Source organism: Cyrtonyx montezumae, unplaced genomic scaffold (assembly GCF_038088225.1).
Source record: "Cyrtonyx montezumae isolate F1298 unplaced genomic scaffold, pur_monq_1.0 scaffold_116, whole genome shotgun sequence".
Taxonomy (NCBI): domain Eukaryota; kingdom Metazoa; phylum Chordata; class Aves; order Galliformes; family Odontophoridae; genus Cyrtonyx; species Cyrtonyx montezumae.
This window is the reverse complement of record NW_027071844.1, coordinates 109,145-118,643: the sequence shown is the minus strand read 5'-3', so window position 1 is coordinate 118,643 and position 9,499 is coordinate 109,145.

Genomic DNA, 9,499 nt, shown 5'->3' with positions numbered 1-9,499 from the left:
GGGCTGCAAGTTTTTCTGCTGAATCCTCTGGTGAAAAAAGTAACAATCCAAAAATTAATTATTGTGATACCATTTTAACACACCTCACCTAAAGGGTGAGCTAAAATGGAGATAATGATCTAAGGAACTGTAGCTGTAATTCTGGGGACACAGTCACCTATGTGAGTTAAGTGCAGATTTAGAAATATAAAAGATATTTACTGGCAATATTTGCTACTCAGAAATGTAGGTTTACTCCCCAGAAGAATCAGTAATTGCTATACTGGTCCATTGAGGACTTTTATTACTAAGTTTATTAAAATGCCTCATATTCAAAGAAACAATCACTAAGGACAGTAGCTCCTGTAAGACTACATTTTCTTAAGCTAATAGATCTGCAAGGACAATTTTGACATCTAAAAAATTAAGCTATGCCCTTTCAGTGCCTCACACTCTTGATATACTCAGGGCAGAGCAAGCCAGTTTCATCATTCAATTGGAAGAAAAGGAATATTTCTGAGATTGTCAATGAAATGCAAGTATTGTCAGGTTTCTGATACACCTGTGGTCCCTACCTGGTTAGTTACATGGACATTTCTTCTTCTGTGAGGTGAAAATACTTAGTTGCAGTCAACTCCATGGTCAAAAGAGAGGCTTACTTTGGAAAAAAACAAACTGAGATGTTCCTGAGAAGTATCTGGTTTCCAAAGGTAGTTTTTTGATACCTGGATTCCTTACCATGTCTCCTGCTGTTCACTCAAAACTATAGAATATATTATTTCCCTTGAAAATATTAGGTTAAGGGTGCAGTAGAAGACAGTAGTGGAAATATTGTCTGTATTAGTAAATTTAAATACAAATACAGACAGTTAAAGTATATACCTATGTTTTAAAGTGTGAGAGATTTTGGCAAAGAAATAATAGTTAAAAAGTCTGAAAATTCTTTTCTTACCAGCCATAAACATTTCATATAAAGTTATCATTGTTGAGTGAAGCTAGTCCAGTTGAGTTTTTAAGAGAAAATGTTTTCCTTCATCTGACTGCATCGGCTTCATTCATTTTATCCATTAACACTATGAAAGCCTCAATTTCAAAACATTTGTTGTGAGCTTAGGAAGGCTGTACAGGTGGTGCTGCCTCAGCAGGAAATCTGTTCCTTGCTGAGGGCCTGTCAATTGTTTGCAGTGAAACTAAAACAGAATAATAAATATTACATGTTGATGGATATTTGTCAGAAAAGATAGGAGTAGTTTCAATGGGACGTGTCAGAGACAATGCATTCAACATACCTACATTTTCTGTAGCAAAAGGAACAGAGTGTTCCAGCTGCTCCCCTAGCAAAACTAAATTTTTTTCTCATAAATTTAAATTATAAATGACATAATGGTGGAATGGAAATGGATTGCACCTTTAGAGATGAATACAGTGAGAAGCTTTGCACTTGCAAGAGGAGGAGGAACAAAAGATATTCAGAAGTGCCGCAGATTTTCTGTTTGTTGTGATATTTAGCCTATCCAATCCAACAATTTGTTAAGCAATTTGTATCTTTCTTTCATTTCCCACCACCTCCATTGAAACATTTCTGTGAAGCTCACAGTGAGTGTTAGGTTGCAATTATAACTAAAAGCATGCCAGTGCTTGGGAGTCCAAACTGGCAATGTTTTCTGTTGTGTCAGCATGTAAGTATTATTGTACTGTTATCATATCGTGGCATGAAAAAATAACATGGAGGCAGTTGTGCCAAAGGCTTAATGTTTGACTGAAAGCACACACTGAGTATCCATAGGTACACTCGTGTTCTTTGCCAAAACATCATTTTAATATGAACCATTCAGTGGATCTTCCACTCTCTCATGAGAAACTCTACTTTTTAATCTAAACCAATAAGGCAAAACCTGTCCTGGCAGCTTTTCTGTATCTTGTACTGAGGAGGAAAAATAAGGAAATTGTTTGATAAACTGCAGTACCTTGGGGTGATTTGACAGCCCTATAAAGGAGGTGGTCTCAGGCCTGGGGCCTGGAAAAGGTTCTGTTTCTTTGTTTCTTTTTCTTTTTTCCCCAGAAACCAAAGTTTTTATCTTTGAAAAATGTGAAATACACCACAACAAATATATCTATACGTGTGTTAATGTTAAAAGCAAAACCTGTGGAAACAGAGGAAAGAGCAAGTAGAGAAAGGGTGCATGTTGCTCAGAAACAGAGAAAGTGCTCCATCTTTTTTTTAGGGCTTGATGAAAGTGATGCTTGAATGATCAATATAGGAAATCAGAAAAGTGCTGTTGTACACTGTATCATGGTACATTAAACATCTGAAGCAGTATCGAGCTTGACAAGTTTGTGGAAATTCATTCTGATGCTCAAAAAAATGGAAGGATACATGTGCTGTAGAATAAATTCAGATCCAGATGACTGCCTTGCCATACAAATATACTAGGTGTGCTGAAGAATAATTTATCTCTACAACTGTTATTAAGTAGATCCTTGTCCTTCAGATAATCCCATGTAAATTCAGCCAGCTGCACTCTGACAAACACCAGCTCTTCAGCAAGAGCAGAAGTGAGGTTTAGTCATTCTTTATCCTCCTTTGATCTTTTGCATCCTCTGGATTTTATTGCACTGCAGAGTTTGCTAGCAACTGCTACTCTGCTCTCAGTAGCAGCATGGGACCAAACAACCAAAAGCGAGATGGGGAACCTGGACTCAATGACTTGAACTGGAGAAACAGCTGCTGAAAAGAAATTCATTGGAAACAGAGCTGAGGTTTCACTGGAAACAAACTTTGATTGTCTTAGTGGAAAAATTCATCCAAACCTACTCAATTGGGCACATCACATGAAATCTCAAAACAAAAGACTTGAATTTAGGTGCTATGACCTACAAGCGTCATGTATAAGGAGCTACGGCAAAGGTGGGAGTACAGATCTAGCTTGGAAAACCCCTTCCCTATCTTTTTCACTTGTTCTTCCCTAGAATGACCATAGGCATTCTCAGTCATTTCTGTAGCATCTCAGCAAGAACATGAAGAACAGAAGCCCTTTCTCAGACTTAAGCTAAGCCAGTACACAAAATGAAAATTAATAATATGTTGTAAAGATAGTGAGGTGATAAAGACAGAGGAAGTTTTTGCTATCAATGTCCTTTACTAAGTAGTCATAAATAGTCAAATCTTCAAAATGTGAGCAAGTTTACTTAAAGACTACATAGCATACTTCTGCTACCTAAACAGATAGGATCTTCCTTACATTAAGGTTTACAGTGAATACAAAATCTGCTTCCCACAAATATTTTTCACTTTCACTTAAAAATGTGCTGATTCTACAAACATATCTGCAACCAAACTTATATGTGAAAAGCAGAAAAAAGTGACGTGCAAACACATTAAACATGAATACACTCAGAATCTAACAATAAAAAAATTGCACAGCATATTTTTGCAGCACTTGCCTGGCAATGACTGTTAGAGCATCAGAATCAAATCCAGGAAGATGAATACAGCTGACAGAAATGTGTTGAGATAAACACTGGAAAAATTAATGAGAAGACCAATAGAAACTGGATGTCAAAGGCACTATGAGACCTAATGCTGCAATTAGGTACATGGACATAGGTTTTAAAAGGAATTTTACACTTCTCTGTGTGAATGGATTGAGATGGATACCACCTGCTGCAGGCACAAGCCAGTTCCAGTTGAGAAGCCACACAGCTGCAATGGCAGCAATGGCAGGAGCATTAATTTGAATGCACTGGGGTGTTAATTTGGTTATCTTGTTTCCAGACCTAACTTGATATGCACACCATCATCACACGATACATTGCTGACTGAAGCTTCAATCCGTGCAAGCCAAATGGATATGTGAAATTAGACTCTCAGTATCCTAGGTAAATACTGGACACTGAGCTGCCAGCACCATGTTCTGAAAAGGCTGACTTTCTCTTAGTTGTTTTTTTTTTTTTTTTTAAGAAAATAACATCTAACCACAAAGCTGTGAGTCCTAAACAGAAACTGGAGCTTCCCTCTGGCCTAAGACTTCGACCTCTAAATGGTGTTAAAACCACAGCAAGTGCCTGTTATAACAGCAGAAGGCTGTTAAAGAAGGATTATTAAATGGCATCAGCCTGCCTAAGGCATTCAAGCAGCCACTTCAGCTGGCTCTGTATGCCATCTGAAGTGGACAGCAACTGCTGGTATCTGAGTGATGCTGAAATACAACGGCTGGCAATGGTAAAAAAGCACATTACCCCCAAGAAACCCAGGGGTAACAGAACTCCAGAAACAGTTCAGGAAGATTTCATACATTGTCTTTCATCTTCAGACTTTGTCTCAGAAGTCAGAAAGCTTGGCACAAACTGGCAGTGCTTGTGTTGAAAGCCCCCAGAAGATATGCCCCACCACCATGGTGTTGCTGAAAGAGGAATAAGTTTTAGGAGGGGAAAACATATTTCAACCCCCTATGAAAACCACAGCACATGGCAAAGAGGGAAGTATGTTGCTGGCCTACATGAACACTCATTTGCACCTGGCAGAGGAGGAAGACCTGAAAAGCCATTAAAGCCTGATGTATGGAAGTGGTTTCTGTATTGTAAATAGAAGCAAGACTCAGTTTCAGTTGTCTTTGCCATAAAACAATGAATACTGGATTCCTAGGGTGTACATCTGCACTTGGGCAGGGCTTAGCAGCAATGTATGCACTAGCATATGCTCCTCATCTCCTGGCTGGTTTGCTACAGAAGCTAGATAGAACTGGTTTAAAGGTCTGTCTCCTTTCTCCCCTTTCACACCACCCACCTGCTGTCACATCTCTTCCCCCCACTGTTGAACCCCTAGATACAGAGAGAAGTAAACCAAAGGTGGGAGAGGGTGTATCCTTATTAGGCTTTTTACAATAATTTCTGCCTTTGTCATTTCTCCTTTGATTTTATTCCAGTAGCTATAACTATTAAAATCAGGAGTGTTATTGCCATGGAGCTTAGTCTCAATGTAATCCTTGGTGCTCTGGAGAATTTACTGACTCTTTTAGCACCATAGAAGTACCGTGGTACCCAGCAATGTCCTGGGCACAGGCATTAATACATTTCCAAGGCCATTTGAGTCTTGTTATCTATTACAGTGGATAATACTAATTATTTTCCTTAATTACATACAGGTTTTGTGTTTTAATAATACATGAGGAATGTGAAAAGCTCAGATATATACGGGCTATGATTATCCATCTTTGATGTCCTATGACATTCAGTGCATAGTATATCAACTGAATATCCATGGTCAGCTTTATCTCTGAATGAGAGCAGCAATATGGCTGTTACCCATATATTTTAACTTCCTGTCTGAAAGTAGTCCTGTGGGCCAGATGAACTTTTCAATGAAAGCACTAACTTGCATATGTTTTAGCATATCACTTTACTACACTGTTTAAAGACTTCATCAGTAAGGTAAGGTAATGTGGCATTGTATGTTCAAGCAGAAAGAAAGCAAAAACTAACTTGCTTTCCTTTAAAGGAAAAATGGTTTTGAAACTGGTTGGAGATTTAGAATGACTGATTTATTCTGATAATAAATGTATAGTTAAAAAGCACAATATGAGCCACAGTGTTGCATCAGTTGTATAAAGCATGCCTACTGCCACTAGAAAATACAACCTTTGCAGCTTGCTGTTATAGATGTAGATATTTCTTACACTGAAATAATCTATGACGATTCTTCATACAAATTTCTTATTGCTAGGAACAATATACGAGTCTTGAGGCTGTGAAGAACAATATATCCACTTGAAATTACTGAGATGTTCCAGATGCTTATAGCAGAATTTGGACTGAATCCAGCATGCAGGGGCTAACACCCCTACTTTTGGTTAAAGTGCCACGGGATCATTTCACAGGAGTAAATTGCAGATTGCAAAACAGTTACCTTAACTAGTTCCTGATGTGCTGCTTCACACCACATTCAAATCTCCATCTGTGGTGTCTGCAACTACTGTTCAAAAAATGAAGGAATGAAGGATAGAACACAGTAATAAATGTGATGTAGCTCTCTGATAGTGCCACAGAGTGACTTCCGTATCATCAGCCCAATAATTTAACATGAAATGTACTTCAAGACTGTGCAAATCCCACATAATGCCTAGGAACAATCTGGACGTCTAGGAGAGCATGTGGACATCATTTTAAGTATTATCAAGTTGCACTCTAAATATATTCCTCAGCATATTGTTCTTTTCCTGTCTGGTCGCATCGGGTTGTCATTCATTGTTATGAAGCATCCATGTACCACCCCAGACATGACAGCATTTGCAAAGAATGAAATGCTTTTAATACAGCAGTATATATAGTACCCAGGCTTGAATAACCATGTGTTGTGTCTATATCATACCACACAACATTATTGACCCATGGAGCAGAGACACAAGTTTGCCTTCAAACCTTTCTCTTTAGGGCTTCTCTTTCTGTAGGGTTACAGCTCACTAAGTCCTTCTTCTCATTCTTGCCTGTTGACTAATCTAGAGAAGAGCAGCAGCTGTTTTCAAAAAGCCATTCCATCATAAACCCATCAACAGCAGATCTTAACTAAGACTAAACTACTAGAATCCCTAGAGAGGAAAAAATCAAATTGACTAGAAGCAGTCATAGCCTAAGCAGGTTGGTTTCCCAAGGGCTGGCAAGTCTAAGGAATGATTTACTTAGCTCAGAAAAAGAAAGAGCTAAAGAAGTCGTATAGAAAGACATTTTGTTTTTAAAGTGGGAAAAAAATGCAGCCTGGGAGTGAGAGGTTCAATTAAGAAACCAGAATCCTAATAGAAAAAAAAGAGTAAAACATAGACAAAGAAAAAAAGTGTTTGAGGAGTGGGGGAAGGTGGAAGGTGGATTGCAGAAAAGATCTGAAAGGAGAATAACAATGTGCATTTTCATGAATGAAGCAATGAAAAACCATTCTTAGGTAGCTCCTCTGACGTGCCCTGATGCTGCCTCTAAAAATATAAATGGTTCATTTTACAATCAAATTTCCAGCAATATCTTATTTGGAGGAATTTGATACCATCTTTCTGACAGTGCCCAGAAAAGTGACAATGAAAAAGAATGTATCTTCTAAAAGCACAGATGAGATTAGAAGAAAATAATTTCAGAGAGCACAATAGTTTCCTTTTTTTTTTTTTCTTGTTTACATTTGAAGTAAATTTTCAAGTAAATTTTCAAGTATCAAATATACAAATGGTAAGCTAAGGAACCACTTACATATACGATATTAACATCTTTCACAGGGACATATTTGTGCAAATGTACATTTGTGCAAATGTACATTTATATGAAATATGGTTTTAAAAGAATCTTGATGATACATGGCTAAAATTATCTCTGGTATAATTCCACTGAATTAAAGAGGTTGCAGAGGGAGGGAGTAGATTTGCCTCCTGGTGTTGTTGGTGAGGAAGAAAAAAAAAAAAAAAAAAGAGTTTTATGTCAAGATGTTTTTTATGAACTTGAATCCGGTTTCTAATCATCCAGATTGCCCTGTACAATAAACTCTTGATTATGACTGCTGGCGTTAACAGTAATAAGACAAGATGATGTGTAGCACAATTTTCTTCATTCAGCTTTTCATTCTCCCACTGCTCCTAAAAAGTCTCCATATCTTTCTGTTGGTTTTGTTTAAAAGTCATGTAAAATTAGATATTATCAATCAAGTCACACATTCTCAAGTGCAAAAACACTATTTTGTTGATTGCCATGTAGCTTTGTGGGACCAAGCAGAGCAGATCCTATCCTGGTTTGGGAAAGCTGGCACTGTTGTGCTCATGTAACTTTCTGCCGAACTGATAGCACAAGCGAAAACACTGACTTTCCTTTGGTCTGTGGAGACAAATGGAAGACAGTCATCTGCATTCTTTCCACTGCATAGCTTCAGCCCTGTGCTACACACTTGTCTCTACCAACACTGATTAAACCAAGGAGGGAAAAAAATTTAGATGTTTGTACTCAAACAAAATTATTGGAAGAGAGAAGTGCATGCTGGAAAGATAATCAACAAAAGGCTTTCACTTCTAAATCATACTCTGGTGCTTCTTTGTCTTTTCTGTTCAGGCTCTGAGTTTGGAAACTTTGCTGCCCTCACTCTGAGTAGTTTATCAGTGTCAAGAGTTGGTTGGAGGAATAAGAACTGAAACCTTTCTGTTGCTGTGGAAATCCTAATGCGAGCAGTAGGACTAATGGGGTTTCCCAGTGTCCTGTAATTACTGCTGAAAATAAGAGATACATACCTATGGGCTTTCAGTCTTTGGAGAGTTTTTCTTCTCTATTTCAAGCACCTCTCAAGTGTCACTCAATCAGCTAAGGGATGTTATTCTCTAACTGACTGAGATGCTCATCCAAGATTTTTTATTTAATCTTACACGAAAATCTTCAATTTATGTAATAACAGAGACATTTATGTGGCTGATATTTTGAATGGATGGGTGAAAATCCTTTTTCACTTCCAAGTAAGTAAAGCAGCATAATTCTCCACTGTCACAAAATATGCTAAGAGGTCTGTGTGGATTCATGGTATACCAAGTGCAGGGAACAAGCAATAGGATGAAGTAGAAAAAAGTCCAGGGATGAGAGATGAGACCAACAGGATTTATAATTGCTTATGGTAGCTAAAGAAGTGCCTGCACATCTCTAAGATTTTGATGCAATTCTCATGAGGAAATCAGCTCCAGGAAAATCCAGTTAGCTAGCCATTGCAAGGCTAATACGGTTTAGTATATGGTAAAAGAATGTTGGGGAGCCTTGCAGAAACTAGTCTTTTAGAAGTGGGTAAGTAAAACTAGGAAAGATGTACCCACCCACTGCACTGCCTTTCCATGATGCAGATCTGGTGTCAGAGAGTGATAAGGACAATGTAGAGTGTTCTCAAGCTGTCTCATATATTCTGGAGATAAAGAAAGGTGGGCACTCATCTGTACACTGGGGTGCAGATGACCCAGCAGTTCCATGGTGCAAGGGAAGGGGCTGTCCCCTCTGCTTTGTGCTGAGCGGCCTCACTTTCTACACTGTGTGTGGGCTGGATGCCCACACAATATAAAAAGGGCATAAAACTGTTAAAGCGTGTCCAAAGGAGGGCTGCGAAGCTAGTGAAGGAGCAGGTTTGGTCCTAGTGTCTGCTGAGCTCTGCCCTCTGTAACAGTGACAGGTAATGGCATGGAGCTGTGTCAGAGGCAGCTGGGGGTTAGAGACCAAGCTGCCTGAGTTCAAGGAGCATATACACAATGCTCTCAGACACAGGGTTTAGATTTTAGGTGGTCCTGTGTGGAGTCAGGATTTAGACTTGATGATTCCTGTGGGTTTCTTCCAACTCGGGATATTCCGTGAGTTCATGATGTGCCTCACTCTCCAGCTGAGACAGGTTTGCAGCGTCTTGCAGGGTCACAGCACGGATCCAGGCTGAGGAGCAAACAGTCATGTCAGGTTCCCCATGGCCTCAGGCAGCTGGAACTGGCTGAGGAGAACCAGCCACTTCCCTTGTCTCTGTGTGAGCCTAAAATAGCCT